The following is a 26,844-nucleotide window of genomic DNA, read 5'->3' as shown; positions in this document are numbered from 1 at the left end:
TACTAAAAATCAACATACATGAATAAGTCATGAATGCAAAACACATAACACACTGATTTACGAGGAAACCCAATTTAGGAAAAAGTGCTTGTAAGATGCTTCTCCTTTCTCACTCTTCTAAAGTGATGCCTTGTGAAAAGCCTGCCCTGTTAAAGGCTACAAAAGACACTGTTAAATGTGACCTTGTTAAAGAATTTCAACCACCCTATTAGAATCAGGTCTAGTTAAAGGACTTTAGAACATTCACTTCGAATTTCACCTTGTTAAAGAATTTACAACATGGTTGTTAAACCAACCTAAGTCCATAGGATTTTCCCTAAATGATACAATTGCTAGAGAGTAACAATAAGGGCTTTCGATTTGATACAACTCACAACATAACTTGCAAATTTTAGATCTCAATTCAGTTCACAATTTTATCTAGCTTTCAATCTCTACAACTTTAATAGCTTGTCCTCCTTTCAAGATTCATTTCCTTGAGTCTCCATGCTTATTGTGCCAATATAATCACCTCTATGGTTGCCTATCGAAGTACAGTCTCTGTACTATGTTCCTCTCGATGCCTTCTCCTTGACACCACACACTCTCATCAACCACTCTTATTTCTTGACCTGTAACTCCTTAAATAGAAGTTTGGAATACTTTTCCCACTCTAATCTTCCCACTCTTATTATGAGTTTGAATGGATTAGGTAAGATACAATTTATCTTACCCTTATTTAATTTCTTCTAGAAACATCATATAGAATCCACTTGTATTTTCCTACGAAATGGTTAACCTAAAATTATGTGCCACTAGCTCATCATCCTTATCTTTTATCTGGTTCACAAAATTCAATGTAAAAAAATTGTTAGCTTAGATCTAGTGAATCTTTGACTTTTCAAATAATGCAGCAGCTCAACACTATTGACTTTCTGATGCTCAGCGCATACTATGTTACTCGGTACCTACTATGTTACTCAACACCTACTATGGATTCACTCAGCATCAACTAAGTTTTACCGACACTTGGCACCTATTGCATTTTGTATAGCTCAGCACCTGAACTTGCTCAGCTCCTTTAGTTTCACTTGGCACACACTAGATTTTGCATTTTCTCGGCACTTTATTGATAATCTGCTCAACATGAACTAACTTGCTTGGCACCCATTGATGAATTTAGTCAAGCTTTGTAGATAGTTTTGTTATAACTTATTCTTCTAGAGTTTTTAAGTGTAGCCAACCTCTATATCTTCAATTGTATTATCAATACATCATTTTACCATTATCTTAACTAATCCTTCTATTTCATTACAAAACCATAACTCAACCTTCCCCTAGGTGCTTTTGTTACATCTTATTGATTAAATCCTCTTCATTAATCAACTAAGTGATAGTACTTGTATCTTATAAGCAATTATCATTCCAACAAATAGTAGGTTTGACATCAGTGACAAAACAATGATTGAAAACATTCTTTATCAACAATCTCCCTTCTTCAATAATGATCTTTTCAATCAAATTTCAACATCATGTCAATGGAATCCTTTTGCAATATTGATATATTCCAGTTTCAACCCTACATAATGGGTTAGTCAACCTTACCTAACTATATTGAGTTACACATCATTAGATCTAGATTCATAACAAGAATCACATTAGATTCTTTTTATTATCATACTCTTATTACAAAATACTAGGAAAATTCCCTAGAGAACCAATATGTGCTTAAGGGATACACTATCCAAATTCTAACATAACCTATTGTAACTAGATAAAATATTAATCTCTTATTGAAAAATCGATTATGACATAAAATTCATCTTCTAACATAATCCTATATCAACTATCAAGTTATCTATACTACTCTAACCTATACAAGCTTCTAACCATAACGTAAGCACTTTACTAACCGAAAAAACCCCACTTAGATATTCATGATGCTTCATTAGGTCATACAAATAATATAAGATTTGATAACCTTACCCTATCATTACTTGCACATAGGGAGCACAAAATGAGAAGCTATCTGCACTAGCATGCTTATCGACCTTATTTACATACTAGCTAAATAATACTTTATTTATACACTTACGATTTCAACATTGACTTATATTCTAAGAACTTTAATAACCTACTAATACCTTCTATCGAATCCATAACACTTGTTATCTAGTTATCATTCCCTTGAACCAAATATAAAGTTTAATTTACAAATAATATTTAATGACATAATAATCCAACATTAACACCTACACAAATATGATATGCCCACTATACTATACATTAAATCCTATATAATAATGCCTATCTATCAATATCACTTTATTAACTAGATATTATAATATACTTATGTAGCTACTTTCTAAAACTAAATTTGAATTATTTGAATTATCTTAATCCACCATCTAACCTTATACTTTTATTTTCCAATTCTAACACCCTATTGACTTACTTAATATCAACCCCAATAAAACAAAAAACTATAACCAACTAACTTTATTAACATTTCTAACACTAACTCATACCTACTAACTAAAGTCATGTACTAAATTCTAAACTAACATTTACAAACTAAAATCCATTCACTTATCTAGCAACAAATTTAATATTGACTATGAGCTAACTTATACTATATCCCAACTACTATACTAACTAACTAACTTAGTAACATACACCCAACTCTAACCTACTTAAGTTAAATGCTACTTCTTCCCAACGCATGGATACCTATAACAATTTCCCATCCTAATAATGCCCAACTCTCCCTAAGACTAGTGCTCACATTATGAGCCTTCTTCCCTGCATCATGAGCAAGTGGTGGGGATGATGGGCATCCCTTGTCCTTTAGTGGCCTTCCCAAGTGTTGGGTTTACGTGCCTAAGGAGGGTGGATGTTATACTTGGTAAGAGGTCCCCCTCTCTTTTATTTGTTTGCTTATATATATAACCCTTATGCAATTTTTTTCAAGGGAGTCACATGCCTTGGAAGGCACTTGTATTTCAAGTGGGAAAGGATGGTTTGGGGAAGGGTACACATCTTCCCAATCCTTTTCACATTTGTGGTGATTTTAGAAAGGTTTCCCTCCCTCTTTTAAAAAGGGTCAACTTCCTCGATTGGGGTAATATTCACCTCTTCTTTTTATTTGATTTTCATTATAGGGTACCTCTCCTACTTTACTTATGTCTAAGGGGTGAGTTCCTAGGTCCTTCCTCATACTTGACTTGACATAAATGTTATATAATTCTTTTTATTTATTTATTATGAAATTGTGACACAAGGGTTATGTGACTCATATGAGTCTTCTTTTACCTATATTTTTGAACTAGGTATTTGTATAGTTTTCAAGTCTTTTATTTATAATAAGATTTTATGAGACAAGATGTTAGGGAATATTTTGATTGAGTATTATAATGGATTGTATTAAGTATTGGATATATATATATATATATATATATATATATATATATATATATATATATATATATATATATATATATATATATATATATATATATATATATATATATATATATATATTCTTTCCACTTCTCATACAAAGTCCAAAGAGTTAAACTTGCATTTACAAGCTTGTTTTCTTATGTAATTTTATGCTATGACATCTATTTGGTTCCTCTCTTTTTTTTAATTCAACTATGATATTAAGATCATTGACTTGGTAGTAGTTTGATGTTATCTTCTAGCATTCCAATGTATATGTCAAGGTTAATGAACCTATTTAATATCACTTGAACAATAAATTTATCCCATGAAGTTCATTTGGATAAGATCAAGCATTAAACTTATAGGTTAATCTTTCCTATCAATAGTAGGACTTAGATGAAAATTTATTTTTAGCTAATGCATAATGATAGTTCTTTGTGTGAATAACCTCTTGAAATGTATTCTCTTGTACTAATTCATGATTCAAAATGGCCATACTACCACATATGAAAGTTCATTCCTTTAGTATCAAGAAATAGATCATCCTTTGAGAAGAATCTCCTTTACATTCCAATACATCTAAATGCATGTTATTGAAACTACATTGTAGGTACATATGGACATCCTCTGAATTACTCTATTACTTCCATGAGAGCATATTCCACAATAATGTAATACAATGGAGATTTCATCTTTACAATGCAATACATGAATGACATAGATAGAGATTTCATCAAAACATGAGAGACACCACACTTTTCCTTGGACCTAATGAGCACAAAACCTGCAATACATGCAACCCAAGAACATGGGAAGCTCACCTCCCATCCTAGGCTTCTATGAAGCCCCACTGAGAAGCGGAAACAAGACTCAAATAGGTTACACTCATGTAGATAACAATGCATACAACATAGCATCACAATACATAATAGTCCCTCCAAGGTTTAACTAAATGATTCACCATTGGAATCATGAAACAATGGGTGAAGGTGGGTTCTCCAAAGAGGAGAATGCCATATCCATATCCATATACAAATATACATTTTCAATTTCATAATGCCCCTTCTAGGATATCAAGATATATCCTCCTCATAATACAAATGCCTCTTCAAGGCTATCAAATATTTCCTCCTCATCACACCAATACGCTTATACCTCCCAAATAATAATAATAAGGCATATGGCTTCAATCGAGCCCATTCTCCATGAACAACAAAATTCTCTCCAAGAGGAAAAACACTCAACTTCAATGTTGAGCCCAACAAACCCCTCCACCCAAGGCATCTCTTCCATCCCAAGGGTCAGTGAAGCCTTCACACCCATCAACATTCATACACACAAAAACAAGGAAAAATCTACAAGATAAATCCATTGCAATAATGGCACATACCAACAATCTCAACACAAACACATGACATGAATTTAACATAATATGAAAAAGAACAATCATCATTGAGCAAGTGCAATGAGAGTTATGGCATGGGCACCAACCTTGGTCCAAGTTATAGGAAAAATGAATGTTGTTGTAGAGCTCCCTTCTCCTTAGTCATTTGTCCTTCCAAACCCTAATTGTCTCTAAAGTTAGAGAGTGGGTGAACACCCCACTAGTTTGTCAAAGTTCCTTAAAAAGACTCTCCCACTATTTTTATTTCAGAAAAACATCAAACCACTATCTCTTACAACTTTGTTGCTACCAAATTTGTTACTTTTGGCTAAGAAGAAAAATTTGGATGAACTGATGGGACAACTCAATTTTCGAATTGGTGGAAGAATGCATTGGTTAAGGGATCCCCTAGTCTAGCTAAGCACTAAAATGGTCAAATTTAGGCCCCTAACATCTTATGCTAACATATGGGTAGCATATTTTCACAAAAAAAGGAACTTTGGGACCACCTATTGACCCTCTAAAATCCTTTTCAAGTTTGAATTTGAAATTCCCTTTGATATTGACTCATCCTATCCCTTGTCAAGTGGGTTTACTTAATCTTTAAAAAGGTAATTAGTTTAAGGTTTAAATGCTACCATGACCAAAACCCTAGGTGACATGTCATTAACACACAACAATCTACAAGTGTTAAGTGACATTAAAGCACATTACACATCACCATGACATGTCCCTAATGCATCTTTAAGATTAAAATTTTCACACACATGCAAGCTTACATTTACGAAATAAAATACATCACAACAAGGCTTTTGAGTCTTCCAAAGATTTTTCTTGGCTAAACCGCGTTTACATGAGTTTGGACCTTTTTTCCCCAATAAAATTTCATGTTTCAATTACCTAAACACTAAACTCAAACATTAGTAGCTCAATGAAAAATCATATAAAACGTATGTATATAGGTGCATGACCAATTTCATATTGAATAATTTGCATTGACATACTCAATTGTCCAACCAACTTTATTTTCTAATAAATTTTTATTTTCTAATCATTTTCATATAAAACATCTAAAACATTAAAATATTAGAATCTACATATCCATATTACTATCTAATCAAATGATCCAACTAACATTTTGAACCACATCATAATCCATTTATGATCATATTGATGAAATGTTGAATCTACAAAGCTAAATCGGCCAACATGAAAACTAGTTCTGAATACATGTCTTAGATCAAAATCTCCAAAATGTAAACATCAAAACTAGCATCCTTTGATTCAATTAAATATAGTTTGATTACTAATAGTATCTCATTATCATTATGAGGTAATACATTATAAGGTGTATCAATTATGTCAAGTAATTAGGATGTGTGCATAGTCATAAAGTTTTCAAAATCAATCATAGAATAAATCTAGTACATTTTATTTGGCCATAAAATTTTTCCTTGTGAATTTCAACATATCCACCTAATACTACTTTCACAATAATTGTCTTATTATGTTTACATCATAACAAGTTCTACCGTGTAGACCCTTATCCAATTTTGATAACAATTTCCATCTACATCATTGGTAATTCTTACAAGGGTGGTGTTGATTTATCTTTCTTAAATAATTCATTATCCTATTAGATCATAAAATACCATGAATCCATTAACCTAGTTTCTAGGTTATGACATTTCAAACCTTTATTCCATATGGTCTTAGCTCATCAACCTAATGCAACTAAATAGGTTATTTAACCTAGCAATAACTAAAATCTATATCCATCTTAAGCAACATCTTGTAGTTCATTATTGATAAGTAAACTATCACTCATGACATTACATAAATTCTAAAACCTCCTTACCCTCACTTTATCATGATATACGGATAACTCTCTCTCTCTCTCTCTCTCTCTCTCTCTCTCTCTCTCTCTCTCTCTCTCTCTGTGTGTGTGTGTGTGTGTGTGTGTGTGTGTGTGTGTATCCTCTTCACAAGAAGCTAAAAGATATCATCTAATGTCCTTTCTCTTTCTAAATCCTAATCATATCCATAACATTTAGGGTTTTTAATAAGGTACTAGGGAAGGGGCCTTACATCTTCCCCCCCTTGTGTTTGACTTCCTCCTGGAAGTCATCCCAAATTACAGATACAACATTCATACATATGACTTACCCAGTCTTATCATAAATAGTCTAGTTTTAGAGGCTTTTACAGAACATTCATAAAAAATTTATGTGTATGCATGATTTAATTTAAGGGGACTTAAACTTTAAGCCCCGGCTTATGGTATGAATAAATTTTCCCAAGATTATTTACTTCTTAATTCTATTGATTAGGTATCATCCAGCCATTGGTGTACCTACCATAATCATATACTATCTGACATAATTTCCTTACTTAGGACAAGAATTTCTTAAAGCTTTTAAGGCTTTTTGATGGACTTACCCAATCTCTTGGGGTTCAAGAATACAACAATGCTAACAATGTACATTTGAAGATCAGTCTAACATAATGCACTTCCATATTTTTAGGCCAGGTCCTTCTTGTTGGTGAATTCTTATTTCCTTCCCCAATTTTGTTTAATAGATATCATTTTCATTTACCAACCGATAATATTGTTAACTTACTTCTTTCACAAATGGTGCTATTTACTCAAAATTGTTCCTCTTTCTCGATTATTCTTAAATTTCACTTTCATTTGCTTGGTAATTCTAATTTCTATATACACTTCCTTGTGCTTGATAATTGTTTGTGTCCATTATTTTTATATTCACTATTAATTCCCACTAGTTAACTTTATTCTTTACTATCCCAGGTTATTTACTCTCCTAGGCATTGACTAAGTTTTTATGATTGTAGTCCAAGAAAAAATTCTAAGATTTTATGATTGTAGTCCAAGAAAAAATTAACTTATCAATGAAGGATGTCTTTCCTTGATGGGGTTGGTTATATTCATTATAATTCTAGGAGTACCATTGTTTCATCTTAATATCAAGCTTTAATTTATAAATCATCAAATGAAGACACTAGGTTGAGTCATAGTTGAACAACTCGATCATTGTATACTATTACGCTGATATAAACATTAGATATTTGGCCAATACAAGTGTTTGCATAGCTTCTACTCTAAATTCCTTTGTCTTACTTTGATCATTCTACTAGTTTATATTATTGCAATAATTTTCATTATTGCAATGATTACACAACCTTACCTATACATAATTATTCAAGTGCCCATTGAATATTTTTACTACTTGTAACACTCTTAATTAAAGTCCTTAACATGATGTATGTTCACATTGTAAAAAGTCAAAGGACAATCTATTTCTATGCTCTTTGTGGTATGAATGAGTTCATATTTATGACATAAGAAGAAATGGTGTCCAAGGACCCTATCTAAAAGCTTTATATCCTATAACAAGATAATCTTATGGTGTCTCAATCTCCTACGTAATTTATCAGGAATACCTCTTAGTATGGCCATTTCAAAAATCATAGTACAACACACTTATTCACAAAAAATGCCTTGTAAATAACTTAAATCCAAGATTTTAAAAAAACCAATTAAAAGAAAACAAACACACGTGTGGCTACAATGATAAATCTTCAATTAAAACAAGGAATGTCTCGAGGTAGTGGGATCATAATAAGAAAATAATAAATAAATTCTCCACATAGTTGACAAAATAAATCGAGAAAAACAATGATGCAAAATTTTAAGAGTGGCACAGTCATACCAAGGTTTCTTGATGGGAAGAAGAGAAAAGTTTTCTTATAGCTACATTAGAAATCAATGGTATGCCAAGAAAACTTTCTTGTATTTTTCAGTCATTTCCTGCAATAGGTAGGAGTGTGATCCAACTCTTAACATTAATGGGGTTCTTGAGTCTAGGAGCTTGTTCTTCAATTGATTATGGTTGCTTACCTTTGTACCCATTATCATCAAGAACTACTTAAAGTTATTTGAAGATAGAGATTCTACACCAATTATACAAATGGTCCTTTGGCTATACAAAAGGGATCAAAGTTTGTGTCACACACCTTGAATATGATACTAAAGGGTCTTGACTTAGAAGGACCCATGATATGCCTTTATATTAATCTAGCACACTTTCCTAACAAGCACCATCTAAGGTGTAAAGATGAATTCTTTGAGGAATAGGTTTTTCACTAAGAATTTGTGATAGATATGTTAGTTTGTGGTGACTAATCAGAGAAGTACAATACATACTTCATAATTCTTTGGACTTTGGGGCATCACCCTAAAAAAAGAAAAAGAAAATTGCTCTTATTTTATCGTGCCCTATTTGCAACCCTAAAGTAGGAATATATAATATAAGATAGCTTAGGGTTAGGGATTGTGTGAAAATGAAATGTATAATGTGATAGGTTGTTCTTGTAGTGACATTGAACTATAAGGATTTGTACTATAATTACTAGATAATAAGAAAGTTTGGATAAATATGTAGGTGGATGTAGCCCAAGTGTAGGTGAACCACATTAAATTAGTGTGTTACCTGTGTTCTTATGGTTTTCTTCTTTTGTTTATGCATTTAGCTATTTATTTGTATATTGTTCTAGATCTATCAAATCCTAACAAGGTATTACATATAGGGGTACTTATAGAGCTAGCATCTTTGAAATATCACATTGTAAGGGAAAGATCCTACTCCCTATCCTCATGTATGGATTTCATTATTAAAAATATATATAGAATCACTGTCACAATAGTTGAAACATAAAACAATTCATTAGTGTATAATATTCGATCACTGTTCCACTAGAACTTCATAGTAGGGTAACTATTCACAACCCTATGGTTTTCTTCTATTTTTTATTCTTATCAATTCTAATTAAGAGCATTTTGTCAACCTAGGTTCATGGATATTCATGGATTTTACATAATTATCATCTATCTTTATAAGTCATAAATCCACTAGGTCCTTTCAGATATTTGTATGTCCCAAAAATTTCTTTATGTGTGACATGATCATGGTCCACTTAGATCTTATGGATATCAAGGGGTGTTATGTAGGTTTCCTCATTCCCATGTTAATTAAGGGTTATAGTTTTTTTACACACTGTACATTAATACTTCTCTCGCTTTGTACTTTAACCCTTGAAGTTTGAAAATTTAGTGCTATTACTAAGTAATACTACCCATTTAAGGTCTATAACTTACCTCTCATTTCAAGAAGACAATTAATATTATGGCTTCATTCTCTTAGCAGAGCATCCTCTCCTTTTCAATAATATATTCTTTTTCTTTACCACATTATTATATCTTTGTGTCATTATTGCAAGGTCATTTTCTATCATTAATCATGTAAGATCACTTAGCCCTAAGTCATTTACCATAAGGGCATTAGGTTTTCACTTGAATCACTCGTAGAGGTCACTAGCCCAAAAAAAAGGACTATTGAAGTTCCACTTTTCTTAAGGTAATGTTCAAATTGTACATTCGTTCATGGACCCATTAATGCCTAGCACTATGAAACTTGCCTCTGATACTAGAATTTCATGCCCAAATTTTTTGGCAAAAACACAAATTCTTTTTCTTTTTTGAATTCTTATATTGACAAATACACATTATGACTAAGCTAGCACAGAGTTAGGTGATTTGGATATACATATTCTACATATAAAAATAAGATTTATGTTTGAAAGATGGTATGTTTGGTTATAAGTTTAAATCATTGATTGAAAGTGGTATCTTAATTTGGTTATTTATCATAGAGTAATAATTTTATAAGAAATAGGTTTCCTTAACATTTTACCAAGGTCTTAGGTAACCCAAGATAAATAATTTTTCTTTGAGTATCTTTAGGGTATAGTTTATTGATTATTGATTCTAGTTTGGTCACAATGTCAGATGATTTGTCTCATTCGACACTCTAGTGTCACATCAAAATTAGTTGCAATAGTGAATCCCATTACATTTATTTAGGGTTCTACATGGATTGTGTTTATAAGAATGACATGAAAGGTCCTAAGCAACATAGGTTCACAGGATCCATTTTCTATCATGAGGATGGAATCCTTTTGCAATATTGATATATTCCAGTTTCAACACTACATAATGGGTTAGTCAACCTTACTTAACTATATGGAGTTACACATCATTAGATAATGATTCATAACAAGAATCACATTAGGTTTGTTTTATTATCATACCCTTATTACAAAATACTAGGACAATTCCCTAGAGAACCAATATGTGCTTAAGGGATACACTATCCAAATTCTAACATAACCTATTGGAACTAGATAAAACATTAATCTCTTACTATAAAATTAATTATGAAATTAAATTCATCTTCTAACATAACCCTATATCAACTATCAAGTTATCTATACTACTCTAACCTATACCACCTTCTAACCATAATGTAAGAACTTTACCAACTGAATGAACCACATTTAGATATTCATGATGCTTCATTAGGTCATACAAATAATATAAGATTTGATAACCTCACCCTATTGTTACTCACACGTAGGGAGCACAAAATGACAAGTTTCCTACACTAGCATGCTTATTGATCCGTATTTACATACTAACTAAATAATAATTTATTTATACACTTACAATTCCAACATTGACTTATATTCTAACAACGTTAATAACCTACTAGTACCTTCTATCAAATAAATAACACTTGTTATCTAGTTATCATTCCCTTGAACCAAATATAAAATTTACTTTACAAATAACATTTAATGACATAATAATCTAACATTAACAACTACAAAAATTTGATATGCCCACTATAATATACATTCAATCCTATATAATAACGCTTATCTATTAGCTTCACTTTATTAACTAGATATTATAATATACTTATGTAACTACTTTCTAAGACTAAATTTGAACTATTTTAATTATCTTAATCCACCATCTAACCTTATACTTTTATTTTCCAATTCTAACACCCTATTGACTTACTTAATATCAACCCTAATAAAAAAAAACTATAACCAACTAACTTTATTAACATTTCTAACACTAACTCATACCTACTAACTAAAGTCATGTACTAAATTCTAAACTAACACTTACAAACTAAAATCCATTCACTTATCTAGCAACAAATTTAATATTGACTATGAGCTAACTTATACTATATCCTAACTACTATACTAACTAACTTAGTAACATACACCCAACTCTAACCTACTTACTAAATGATACTTCTTCCTAAGGCATGATAACCTATAAAAATTTCCCATCCTAATAATAGCTAACTCTCCCTAAGACTAGTTCTCACTTTATGAGCCTTCTTCTCTACATCATGAGCAAGGGGTGGGGGGTGATGGACATCCCTTGCCATTTGGTGGCCTTCCCAAGTGTTGGGTTTACATGCATAAGGAAGCTAGATTTCATGCTTGGTAAGAGGGCCCCTTCTCTTTTATTATTTTGTTATGGTTAAACTTCTCCAGTGGCCATAAATGTGATATATTATCATTGAAATGGCCTCTACTTGATAAAGGGTACTTAGAACATCAATATGCACCTTCAAATGTGAAAAAGAGTTACTTTTTGTTCCCCAGGAAAATTTTTGCATTAGCACAGTCTTGCATGAAGTTTCTCGTCAAACCAGGCAAGAAAGTGCAATGAATTGGCTGAGAAAGTTCATGACCACTTAATTTTCACACAAAATTTCAAATTAGCACAAAAAATTGCATTCACTTTGAAGGCCATAACTTTCATGTCCAGGCTTTGATTAACTTCGTTTGAAAAGTGTCAAAAATATATTGATAATGCCTACAACATGATGGATCTTAGAGATCCCTAAGACCTCAGAGTTTCAATCACCACTCAAGATAGAACATCATAGGAAAACTCAAACCATCTTGGTTACCAACACAAGCAACAGACAAAAAATCCAAAAAAAACTCTAGAGCACAGATGCCCATACCAACATAAGACATGAAATGAAAGCTAATTCACACAATGAAACCATCATTAGTTCTCTTCCATAATTTCATTAGTTAAGCATAGCACAAGAACTAATGCACAATGAAACTAGAATTTTTTCAAAGCAAGGGTTCAAGAGTCACTTCCCATACAACAAGTACCTATCTTTTCAAATTTCTTTCAAGAAAATCATTATGTTTAATCATCATTTAAACCATCCAATTATGTTAACACTTTACATTTACTACAAGCACACTAGTATGTTCTCTATGATATTATCCCTTGCACATACTACCAAAGGTTCAAGATGAACATCGTAGAGTCACAACACACAACTAGGCAGCAATGAAACACATTCAAAATAGTCATCATGAATCAAAACAAAAAGCCCAAATGAGGATTTTTCAATTCCAATAGTAAATCACAAATGATATTAGCTCAACAATAAGTTGAATTTGGCAACTATCACAAAGAGAGAAATAGAGAAATTTGATGACTATTCCAAGAAAGGAAAAATACTGAAAACCAATGTTAGCCCAACAACATGAGGAAATTACCTCCAACCAAATAAAATAAGACATCAATCAAATCACATTACAAGTGATGACTAAGAATATTCATACAAGATGGATAAACCACCACACAATACTAAGGAATCCATCATCATAGCAACATTTGAGAACACACTCACACACATCAAGCAGTATACCATCAATAACCTAATGCATATGTAGACCACAATAATTTTCTTAATTGTTTTCCATGCAATGCAAAATTTAGATATCTATCAATTTTAATACAATTTCCATAAAATTATGAAGCAATTAGACTAGGGACTTAGTCATTAACCCAAAGGATCTAATGCAAAACCTACTCCTTTGCAATGTTTCACAATAAACACTCATTTCTCAATGAAAGGAACCATTTCATTACTATATTGACATATCATATAATCACAAATAAGATTCATTTATTTACTCACAATTAGGAGAAAATAGGGAAACAATGCGCCTTAATCCATAAGGAGACACAAAAAGAGGCACTCAAATCCTACACCTTGATACTAATCAATAGCTCCATCCAAAAGGGTCACACACGCAACCAACCAAACAAGGCACATCAACTATGTATACAAAACTAGGAAGATTTGCTTCCTTCTCCTTACACTACTCTAGTCACATCTACTGGACAAGAAATTCCATCCCAAGTAGATACCGAAGCAAAAAGATCATAAGATCTCACTAAGACACTCACACTCACACAACACAACATCAACCATGTAAGGCAACATATACATATAGATCCTAAAGATTGAACAAGGGCTCTGATACCAAATGTAATACCCCACCCAAAGATCCTTCGAACAAGGATTCAATACAAGCCATGATTTTTTTTATACAAGTAGGAATGTACATGACAACATCATACAAGGATCACAACATAAGACTCCACCAACAATCTCAGAAACCAATGAATCTCCAAACACTGCTATCAAACTGATGCACACAAACTCAAGAATGAAAACCAAAGATGACATTAAAACACAAAATCTCTAATCTAACAAATCATGGAACCATAAGCATTCCTAAAGGATACTCAAAAGTCCAAGTTGCATTCTCTGAAGAATAGTGGAGTGGCCCCCTATTTTTCACGTGAAAGAATAAAAACTGACAATCTCACATGAGGAAGTACCTCTTCATGCAAAAAAGTACCCTGAGGCATGTAAGGAAACACCATCTCATGTGAGGACATGCTTGGCCTAGTAGCTAAAACACCCAACCTAGTGTGGGGTTTTGTGTGAGGATTCACCATAAGCTACATGAGAAAACCTAGCAAAATATGAAAACATTTACATTCTTAGAAAAGAAAGTACAATTTTGCATGAGGATACAAATCAAAAAGCTAGAAAATATAAAGGTAAAAAGATAGGAAATAAATTTCCTCCACACTAGGGAGTACTAGATCCACATAGATCAAGGAATGAATACTTGAGTGCATAAGAAAGAGGAACATCTATCCATCTAAACCATAGCAGTAAAAAAGACATACTTGATGCAGGAGCATCCAAAGGTATAAGGGAAATCCTGTGTCAACCAAAAAAAATGTACTTAGACTTAGTTTTTATTTCATGTGTTTTCATTTTTGGATACCCATTTGGGCCAAATAAAGGTTCCAACTCTCATAGTTCTACTATCAGTGTTCTAGGATAGAGTATTTGAACACCCATGGATACATGTAAATTCCAAAAAAATAGGAGTATGTAATTGAGCCATCATTTTGGTGAACTAGAAGGTGTAAATTGGTTGGATGATTTCAATTGTAATTTAGAGCATTCCAAAAAAAGAATCAGGTCAAAAGGCCCCATGGTTTGAAAGTTATCGTAATTTTTCAATTTTTGGAGACATCCTAAGAATGCTTCAAAGTTAGGTTAGGGACATTAAATGGCCTTAAAAAGGGCCAAAAATGGGGGATGAGTGAAGCTGGTCCATAGGGCTATAGAGTGCTTCAAGAGCTTTTCAAAAATGTAAACGGTTCATCAATCGGAGCTACGGTTCAAAAGTTATGCCTCCCGAAAGTTAGGTTATCGTTTCTAGATTCTTCTAATTTTGTGACAACTTTTAATGCGACTTCTAGAGCTTTCTATTTGGTCGGTGGATGCCAACTAGCACTTTTTAGAATGTATTCCTAATCCTTAACCCTCTAGGGTCTATTTAAGAACATTTCTAGCATTGTAAAATGTAATTCGGAGTGGAGTTTGAGAGGAGGTACTGAAAGGAGAAATTATCTCCAAATTTATACTATTGTAAGCCCATAGGGCATGTTTTGAAGTTTATTTTCTCTATACTGAATGTATTAGCTTATTTAAAAAGTTAATAAAATTTCCCCTTTCCTGTTGTGTCCATTCCGTGCTTGGGTTGTGTCGCCATCAAGTGGTATTAGAGCTGGTTTTTCTGAGTGTGTAGGTAGAGCGCCGATTGTGAGGCAGTTTGCACCAGGATTGTGTGGTTGTGGGTTTGAGTTAAGAAGATGCCTCCATGAAGAGAGCATGGTGGAAGGGTTAGAGCTATTAATCCTAAGGAGGTTAGAGCCCTCCAAAGGCAGGTACAAGTGTTGCAGGAGGAGCTCCGTAGAGGAACAAATGTTGCCTCAGGCGATGAAAGTGAGGATGATAATGAAGAAGAAGAAATTGGACCAGAAGGGGAATTTGATGGGGAAGTTTTGAATTAGGCAGAGGAAAGGCTTTTTAGGGCCATTACTAAGTTTGGGAAAAGACCTACAACTGATGTGGGTTTATTTTCAAGAAATCTAAAACCAGATGAGTTGATCAACTGGATCAATGAACTGGAAGAGTACTTTGAGTATGAGGATATTAGTGATCCAGGTAGGGTTAAGTTTGCAAAGGCCAAACTGAAAGGCCATGCCAAAATCTGGTGGCAAGAGGTTCAATTGGAAAGAAATAGAAGAGGAAAGGAGAAGATCACAAGGTGGGATCGTATGGTGGACAAATTGAAGAAGCAATTCATTCCTATTGATTATGAGCTTGATTTGTTTAAGAAGATGCATGGGTTAAAGCAAGTAAGAAAATCAGTCCAAGAATATATAGAGGAGTTTTACCAACTTTTGATTAGAGTAGGGCATATAGAAGCAAATAAGGAGAAGGTTTCTCATTATATCAGTGGGTTGCAACCTAGCATCCAGGAGGAATTAAGTCTGGTAAGAATGACCAGCGTTGAAGAGGCATACTAGTTTTCCCTATGAGTTGAAGAGAAGCTAAATAAAAGGTTTGAAGGGAGACAAAGAGGGTGTGGTCAAGGAGGAAGGGGTAGTGGTAGGTCATCTGGAGGTTGAAATGAAACCCAAAAGAAAAATGAAGATGTGGGTACTAGCAGGAACCAGAGGAACGAGGGTTTCAATTGCTCCCATGTTCAAGACATTGGAAATTAGAGAGGAAGAGGTAGAGGACGTGGACAAGGAAGATGAAGCTTCTGTGGTACCTATTTCCATTGCAATGAAGAAGGTCATCGTGCCTTTGAATGCCCTCAACAACAAAGAAGGACAGATAGGAGAGCTGAGGGTCAAGCTAGGGTTGCTCATGCAGATGAGGATGCACAATCATCACATTCAGAGGATGCAAAAAGAGGAGAAACTTTAGTAAATGAAAGGGTCCTACTAAGTGGCAAGATTGAACCAAGACAAAGGAGGAGTTTATTCTGAACCAAGTGCAAGTGTGAGGATAAATGTTGTCACGTGATCATTGATGGTGGTAGTACTGATAACTTGGTATCAGAAGAGATGGTCTCTAAGATGAAGCTCAAAAGGGAGAAACACCCCCAGCCCTATCGGATTGCTTGGGTGAAAGATGATCATAAGGTCCTAGTAAGTGAACAATGTTTAGTGAAGTTTAAAATTGGGAGTTACCATGATGAAGTTCTCTATAATGTTATTCCAATGGATGTTTTCCATCTATTGTTGGGAAGACTTTGGTAGTTTGATAGGCATGCAGTACATGATGGTCATGAAAACACATACTCTCTAACAAAGGATGGAGTTCACCACAAATTGAAGCCCATTAAAAAGGAAGGTGAAAAGGTATGTAGCAGTGCTAGGATTTTTCTTGTTGATGGAAGGAAGTTTTTAGATGGCATGAAACATCAGCGTATGTGCTATACTTTGATCCCTAGGAAAGATAAAGAAGGTAGTAGTGAAATACCACTTGAAGTTTCAGATTTACTAGGTGAGTTTGGAGATATCATCTCTGATAATGTTCTATAAGGATTGCCATCGGTAAGGCAAATCACTCATCAGATAGATTTAATCCTAGGAGCTAGTTTTCCTAACAAGGCTACTCACAGGATGACTCCTACTGAAATTGAGGAGCTAAATAGGTAGGTGTAGGAGCTATTAAGGAAGGGCTTGATTTAGGAGAGCATGAGTCCATGTGCAGTACCTGGAGTACTGGCACCAAAGAAGGATGGAGAGTGGAGGATGTATACAGACTCTCGAGCTATAAATAGGACAACCATCAAGTATCGATTTCCTTTGCCAAGAATGGATGATCTTATGGACTGCTTGAGTGGAGCTCAGTACTTCACAAAGATAGATATCAAGAGTGGTTATCACCAGATACAGATTTGAGAAGGAGATGAGTGGAAAATAGCCTTCAAGACCAAGGAGGGTCTTTATGAGTGGTTAGTCATGCCCTTTGGATTGACAAATGCCCCAAGCACCTTCATGTAGCTTATGAATGAGGTACTTAAGAAGTTCTTGGGAAAATTTGTTATTGTCTATTTGGATGATATTTCAATTTTCAGCAAGTCTTTGGAAGAACATTTATTGCATATTCATAGTGTCCTTGAAATGTTAAGGGAAGAAAAATTGTTAATTAATTTGAAGAAGTGTATCTTTACAAAAAGGGAGTTAGTCTACTTGGGGTTTGTTATATCACCTGAAGGTCTCAAAATGGATCCAAAGAAGGTAAAAGCCATGTTGGAATGGCCTACTCCAAGGTATGCTACTGAGGTAGGAACATTCCATGGCTTGGTTAGTATTTACAAAAAGTTCATTAAGAATTTCAGTGGCATATGTGCACCCTTGACTGACACAATAAGAGGGGATAGAAAAGAGTTCAAATGGACTGCGAGAAGTTTTAGATTGTTGAAGAAGAAGGTGACAGAACAACCTATGTTGGCACTTCCAAATTTTAGAAAGGTGTTCCAGGTGGATTGTGATGCTAGTGGCAATGCTATTCGGACTATATTAGGCCAACAAGGTAAGCCTATTGCATATTTTAGTGAAAAATTGAATGATGCAAAGAAGAAGTATTATGTTTATGATCAAGAGTTTTATGCAATAGTTCAAACCTTAAAGAAATGGAGGCATTATTTATTGGCAAAGGACTTTGTTTTGTATACTGATCATCAGGCATTACAGTACCTAAATAGCCAAGGTAAATTGAATCAGAGGCATATGAAGTGGGTAGAGTTCCTACAGAGCTATACATTTGTGTTGAAGTATAGAAGTGGAAAATCTAACAGGGTTGCAGATGCACTAAGTAGGAGATAGTTGTTGCTTACAGTAATGCAGGTTGAAGTAGTTGGGTTTGCTAAACTCAAGAATCTATACCCTGAGGATCCTAATTTTACTGAAGCATGGAAAGCTTGTAAAGAGGCTGTTGTTGTAGAAAGAACTAAGTGGTTAGACTATCTGATTCAGGATGGTATGTTATTCAAGGGTAGTCAATTATACATTCCAAGGAGTTCTATGAGGGAAAATTTGATTAAGGAGAAATACAGTGGAGGGATGGTAGGAAATTTTGGTCGAGATAAGACCTTTCCATTCTTAGAGAACATTATTTTTGGCCTCAAATTTCACAAGATGTGAAGAAGTTTGTACAGAGTTGTCAGATTTGTCAAGTTGCCAAGGGGTTTAGTCACAATATTGGACTATATTAGCCATTGCCTGTTCCATCAAAGCCATACTTATGTCCTCCCATGGCTTTGATGGAACAGGCAATGGCTGATATAGTCCAGTATTGTGACTAAATCCCTTGGCAACTTGACAAATCTGACAACTCTGTACAAACTTCTTCACATCCTATGAAATCTAAGGCCAAAAATAATGTTCTCTAAGAATGGAAATGGTCTTATCTTGACCAAAATGTCCTACCATCCCTCCACTATGTTTCTCCTTAATCATATTTTTCCACATGGAACTCCTTGGAATGCATAATTGACTGCCCTTGAATAACATACCATCCTGAATCAGATAGTCTAACCACTTAGTTCTGTCTACAGCAACAGGCTCTTTACAAGTTTTCCACACTTCAAAAAAATTAGGATCCTCAGGGTACAAATTCTATAGTTCATCAAACCCAACTACTTCAACCTGCATTACTGTAAGCAACAACTGTCTTCTACTTAGTGCATCTACAACCCTGTTAGATTTTCCACTTCTATGCTTCAACACAAATGTATAGCTCTGCAAGAACTCTACCCACTTCATATGCCTCTAATTCAATTTACCTTGACTATTTAGGTACTGTAATGCTTGATGATTAGTATACAAAACAAATTCCTTTGGCAATAAATAATGCCTCCATTTCTTTAAGGCTTGAACTATTGCATAGAACTCTTAATCATAAACAGAATACTTCTTCTTTGCATCATTCAATTTTTCACTAAAATATGCAATAGGCTTACCTTCTTGACCTAATACATCCCCAATAGCACTGCCACTAGCATCACAATCCACTTGGAACACCTTTCTAAAATCTGGAAGTGCCAACACAGGTTGTTCTATCACCTTCTTCTTTAGCAATTCAAAACTTCTCATAGTTGTCGCAGTCCATTTGAACTCTTTTCTATCCCCTCTTATTTTTGTCAGTCAAGGGTGCATATATGCCACTAAAATTCTTAATGAACTTTCTGTACAAACTAACCAGACCATGGAACGATCTTACCTCAGTAGTAGACCTTGGAGTAGGCCATTCCAAGATTGCTTTTACCTTCTCTGGATCCATTTTAAGACCTTCAGGTTATATAACAAACCCCAAGTAGACTAACTCCCTTTTTGCAAAGATACACTTCTTCAAATTAATTAATAGTTTCTCTCCCCTTAACCTTTCAAGGACACTATGAATATGCAATAAATGTTCTTCCAAAGTCTTGCTGAAAATTAAAATATCATCCAAATAGGCAATAACAAATTTTCTCAAGAACTTCTTAAGTACCTCATTCATAAGCTACATGAAGGTTCTTGGGGCATTTGTCAATCCAAATGGCATGACTAACCACTCATAAAGTCCCTCCTTGGTCTTGAAGGCTATTTTCCACTCATCTCCTTCTCGAATCTGTATCTAGTGATAACCACTCTTGAGATCTATCTTTGTGAAGTACTGAGCTCCACTCAAGCAGTCCATAAGATCATCCATTCTTGGCAAAGGAAATTGATACTTGATGGTTATCCTATTTATAGCTCAAGAGTCTATACACATCCTCCACTCTCCATCCTTCTTTGGTGCTAGTATTGCAGGTATCGCACATGGACTCGGGCTCTCTCGAATCAAGCCCTTCCTCAATAGCTCCTTTTTCAAGGTGCATAGGTGGCATAAATAGAAAAAAAAAATAGTGTCATTCCATTTATGGAGGTGTGTAGGCGGAAACTTAGAAGTTTGTGGAAAGTTCCTTAAATCATGCATTTAATATTTTTTTGTGATCTACAAAAGAAATGTAGTTTTCTAATTGGGCCACATGGTGGTGTTTAGTTGTATTTAGGTGGAAATTCTAGAAAGTTGTAGATATTGTAGAAGGTTGTAGGTGAAATTCTAGAAGGTTGTGGATATTCTAGAATGTTGTGGATAAATCATGCATTGGGTGGTAAGTGCCTATTTAAGAAAGGCTTATGTTCATTTGTAATCAAGCTCTTCGAATGTTATAATCTCTTGTAAGGAAGCTCTCAAGGGGTAGCGAACAAGCTCTTTTGTTGAAGCTCTTTGAATGTAATCTCTTGTAAGGAAGCTCGAGAAGTTGAAGCTCTTCGAGTATAACCTCTTCAAGGATAGGCTCTTCTTGTAGAAGCTCTTAGTGAGCAATCTCTCTTATATTATGAGAATTTGGAGTCCTTTCATTTGGAGAATATTGTAATGAATTTCAAGTATTAATGGATGATTTATGAAGCATTTTGTCATCTCTTTGTCTCCATATTTTTGTGATCTTGGTTGTGAGTTTGTAAGGGTGGTGTTGGCCCTTCATCAGTCTGATGCAGGAGCATCCAGAGGTATAAGGGCAATCCTATGTCAACCAAAAAAAAGTACTTAGACTTAGTTTTTGTTTGATGTGTTTTCATTTCTGGATACCCATTTGGGCCAAATAAAGGTTCCAAGTCTCACAGTTCCACTATCCATGTTTTAGGATAGAGTATTTGAACACCTCGAGATACGTGTAAATGTAAGAAAAAAAGGAGTATGTAATTGAGCCATCATTTTGGTAAACTAGAAGGTTTAAATTGGTTGGATGATTGTAATTGTAATTTAGAGCATTCCATAAAAAGAATCAAGTCAAAAGGCCCCACGGTTTGAAAGTTATCACAATTTTTCAATTTCTAGAGTCATCCTAAGAATGCTTCAAAGTCAGGTTAGGGGCATTAAATGACCTCAAAAAGGGCTGCAAAATGGGAGACAAGCAAAGCTGGTCTATTGGGCTATATAGTGCTTCAAAGTCAATCGGAGCTACGGTTCAAAAGTTATGCCTCTTGGAAGTTCGGTTACCATTTTTGGATTCTTCTAATTTTTTGCCGAATTCTAATGTGACTTATAGAGCCTTCTATTTGGTCGGTGGATGCCAACTAGCACTTTCTAGAATGTATTCCTAATCCTTAACCCTTCGAGGTCTATTTAAGAACATTTCTAGCATTGTAAAAGGCAGTTTGGAGTGGAGTTTGAGAGGAGGTACTAAAAGGAGAAATTATCTCCAGATTTATACTATTGTAAGCCCATAGGGCATGTTTTGAAGTCTATTTTCTCTGTACTGGATGTATTAGCTTATTTACAAAGTTAATAAAATTTTTCGTTTCCTGTTGTGTCCATTCTATGTTTGGGTTGTGTCCCCATCAGTACTAAAAGCAATGTATATAAATAACATTATAATAAATGAACAACCAAACTAAGTAAGCAGTTCCTCCCAATCTTTAATAGCATCATAAGACCATTTTGGGTCCTAGCCATCCTCCGTGCATAACATCCCAAACTACCACTAGATTTTTGATGCTATCTCATGAAGATGTCATTGTTAAAACATGCTACAACATAAGAATAAGTAAATCTAACATGCTAAAAGCAAAGCATTAGATAATTCAATAAATCAACCACATCATTTATCATATGCTAAACATCATACAAATAGGAAATCTAACATGCTAAACCAATAAGCAATAGATATGCCAACAAAGCAATTCACATCATCTAAGTATATGTTAAACATCATAATATAGGAATGCGTCAAATATACTAGCATCATCTAAACATGATATCCAAGAATTGCACTGAAAGCATAAATGACACTCAATGGGCTACTAAGTAGGGGCTGACATCATAGAGAGTTGCTTGGCATCAACAAGCCCAAGATAGTATTGCTAGCTACTCTCTCTAATAAAAGGCATATAGTCTAGTTTTATTTATCTTAAGTTTTATTACCACTCACACATTTTTATTTAGTTATCACTTATTTAAAACTTCCTCTACCAACCACAAAATAAACACCAAGCTGTGAGATAGAAGCCCCTCCATATGCTACCCTACTCTACCCATTCTTATCCAATGATGAGTGCCCATAGGCATGCATATTCCAAACCCAACTCCAATGATCATAGCTTCTAGAAATACCATTGAAGATTAGGCCTCACAACTCACCCAAAAAATGTACACACACATACTCATTTTTGGTGCACCACCATCATGATGATCATAACACAAGGACTAGATGAGAACACAAGCAAAATATCACTCAACTAAAAATAAACTTGAGAGGATGGATTCTACATGAATCTCAATAAACATTAAAATCATACATCATGAACTCACTCAAATTGACTCAATCCAGGAGTATGCATTATACATAAATCCTAATATCCATGAAACAATAACAAGGGTCCAACTAAAACAATAACACCAACTATAAAATCAATCAACCAAACACAAAGTTGAGAGAATAGATGCGACATGCATCCTAATGCAAACATAAAATTGCAACAATGGTCTGACTGACATCCAAACAAATGATCCAAATCCATGACCAAACTCATGCCAAGAAAACTTGAGAAAATAGGGTGGCATGCAAAATGAGGTAAAAACCTCAAAAATTGGAAAACTTCAAAAATAAAACCCATTTGGTCTTTGGGCACAAAATCCCTGACAATCCAATAAAATTTGGGTTAGGACATCGTATGCAAAATTGGCTAGCATAATGGCACAAAACCCCAAGCCCCCATCCCAAAAATAGGAAAAATGTTCATACTTGACCCATTGGGCAGAACCAACAAATAGAAATAGAGGGGAACACTAGTTCTCAACCTCCTAACAAAGGACTAACAAAAAAAAAGTTGAAACGAAGTAGAAATGATAAAATGGGAGAGCCCTACCTCACAGTCAAAAGGGGAAAATGAGAAATTGAATCGAAAAATAAAAACCCCACTGAAGTAGTTGAAAATCATAGCAATCCAAGGTCTCCATGATCTAGATCCAATGAGACCAACCTCATGATGATCCCATGCCCGTAGCTCCCATAATGAACAAACAGTAAATCCTCATGAAGAGGATTTTGGGTTTTACTCTCAAAATTTATAATTCAAAAGTGAGAAGTGAGGAATTAAATTCCTTTTTAGATACTTATTCCTTTTTTCGAGTGAATAATCAATTAGGAAAAATAACCAACCAACCTAGTTAAACCCTAAATCAACCCAAACAAAAACAAACTATTCCTAGAAATAGTAATTCATCTATGGAAAAGTTGCCAAAATTTAAATATCAATTAAATTAAATAAAGCCTAAAAAACCAAAAATTATAGAATTTTCCTTAACAACTTTCATGACAATGTGAACCTCTAAATGCATAGACACGCTTACTGGTCTAATCACATAATGCAAATGAGTTCAGATTTAATAATCATTGAAAAGTTTAGTTAATCAATTAAATAAGGATACATCAAGCATACAGGGATGAGATTGGTAAAATATGAATGGTTGAATCACTAACTCCATGTGCCATTACTATGGATATAAGTCCTACACATAAAATAATAAAATCAAGTGAAATTGTGTATAACAACATAGTTGAAGCAATAAATGCATTAAATAACTTGATTTAACCATTTATTCAATTATATTGAAATAATATATTTACATCACTCATGTTCACATATAGCATAATGAAGCAAGAATGAAGTAAATAACCATAGCATTAAATCCATCACATAACATAACCAAAGATATGCCCAAATACTAGATAACCAGATATCATCATAAAACACACTGTCATCTCAAAATACCATCAACATTCAATATGATCAACTGAAGAGTATAATATTCTAACATCCATGATAATAAAATCAAAGTATAACATTTGACCCTTAGGTCATCTCAAATGTAAACCATAACATGACTAATAAAATATCTCTTAGATCAAAATATAACAAGGTAAATATCTGCAGCACATAACCAATGAATCCAACATGGATGATTCATTTCTAATTATTTAAGCATTTAATAATAGTTGATTACAAAACATGAATAGTACTTAAAATTCTTAAGTGAACATAGTCATATGCTTGAATAACCACTACTATAGGAACCTAGTCTAGTATAGCAGGGTAATAATACACAATGCAATCTCTACACAATAACATAAAAACATCATGATACCTCATCAATCCTAGTAACCACTAGCAAAAACCTTAGTGAACCATAAATCACATCATAATCTCATAAATCATCCATAAGCATAATCAAAACAACTGATACAATAACACAAATCCAATTACCTCAATGGTGTAGACTACTCATGGTCATAATCATGATCACTTCATATAGAAAGATCAACAAGGTTGCATCCATCTAGATGACTTATAGAAATCAAATGGAAGAGGCACTACAATCACTCGACATTTACTTTAAGTTCCTTAATCTTTTATTCTTTTTCTCGATCAAGCCTATGTATTAGGTTAATATTTGATTGCTTCTTCAAGGATTTAGTACAATTATCATTTGAACCTGTAGCATGATTAAATAATCATTTTGTCTTGTCAAAGTCTAACTAATCAAGTGTCACTTGCAATTTCCACTCATAACTTAACATTTCATTTAGGTTCTTTTGTTATGTCCAACTTCTCAAATCCTCTTCATCAATCATCTAGATATGACACTCAAATCAAATAGAAAATTTTCTTACCAATAAGATTTGACATCAATAACAACATAACAATTGTTCCAATTGTAGTTTCCAACAATCTACCTCTTTGGCAGTGATGACAATGCCTCTAGTTACCATACAATCCAAAACATGTACTACTTTGAGAAATCTCCCTTTTTGTTAGTATCAAATCTTCTTAAATATCCTTAGTTTCATTATGATTCTCATCTCTTTGTCTAGCAATCTTCTTCCTTTTAGTTTCAGTCTGATTCTCATCCATGTAGCTCTAATATGTAACACATAATCTACCTCTATCATATCATATCATAAAATCAATCATCTTATATACTCATCCTTTATCTTTTTATTGCATAGATAACTGCCTATCAATGTCTCTCACTTTGACAACAATGCCAAAGATACTTTAGCTTCCTCATACATCTTTTCCATGTAGATATATTCATGTTTGTGTAAAGTTCTCTTTTTTCATTCATGTATGACTGATACAACATTTTTTCTTTCTTCCTTCACTACTTTAGGAAGCTCCAAAAGTAGGATTTTCTACATCAACATGTAATATATTATGATCAACCCATTTGATGCAAAGCTCCATCTTAGATTAAGTATCTTTTTTCTAGGGGAATCACCCCTAACTTACCTCTTAGATACTTATGTGCATCATGCCTTAGTAAAAATATTAGTTATTTTCTCCTTAGTGTTTGCGTACTCCAATCTTACTTCTTTTTCTTGAACTAACTCTCTCGAGTAGTGATACTTGGTAGCATTATGCTTAGCTTTTGTGTGCATCACAAGATTCTTTGATATGTTTATAGCACTAGTGTTATCACAATAGATAATAAAAGGATCAATGATTTCTTCCTTCACCCCTTTCACTAATTGCTTGATCCACATGATGTTTGAATAATTCACTACAGTTGCCACACATTCAACTTTAGTTGTTGATTGAACAATACAGTTTTGCTTCTTGCTTGTCCATGAAATTAGTCTCTGTTATAGAAATAAATTGTTGAGATTAGATTGAAAAGATCATTGTTGAGGGAGATTGTTGAAGAAGACATTGTGTTTCAATCATTGTTTTGTCACTAATGTCAAACCTACTATTTTATGGTAAGACCACTACTTATATGATTTAAGTACTATCACTTATTTGATTAATGAAGAGGATTTGATTAAAAAATGTAACAATGACATCTAGAGGAAAG

Source organism: Cupressus sempervirens, chromosome 10 (assembly GCF_028749045.1).
Source record: "Cupressus sempervirens isolate cs-2001-9-10 chromosome 10, ASM2874904v1, whole genome shotgun sequence".
Taxonomy (NCBI): Eukaryota; Viridiplantae; Streptophyta; class Pinopsida; order Cupressales; family Cupressaceae; genus Cupressus; species Cupressus sempervirens.
The sequence above is the reverse complement of the archived record's forward strand: the minus strand, read 5'-3'. Positions refer to the sequence as shown.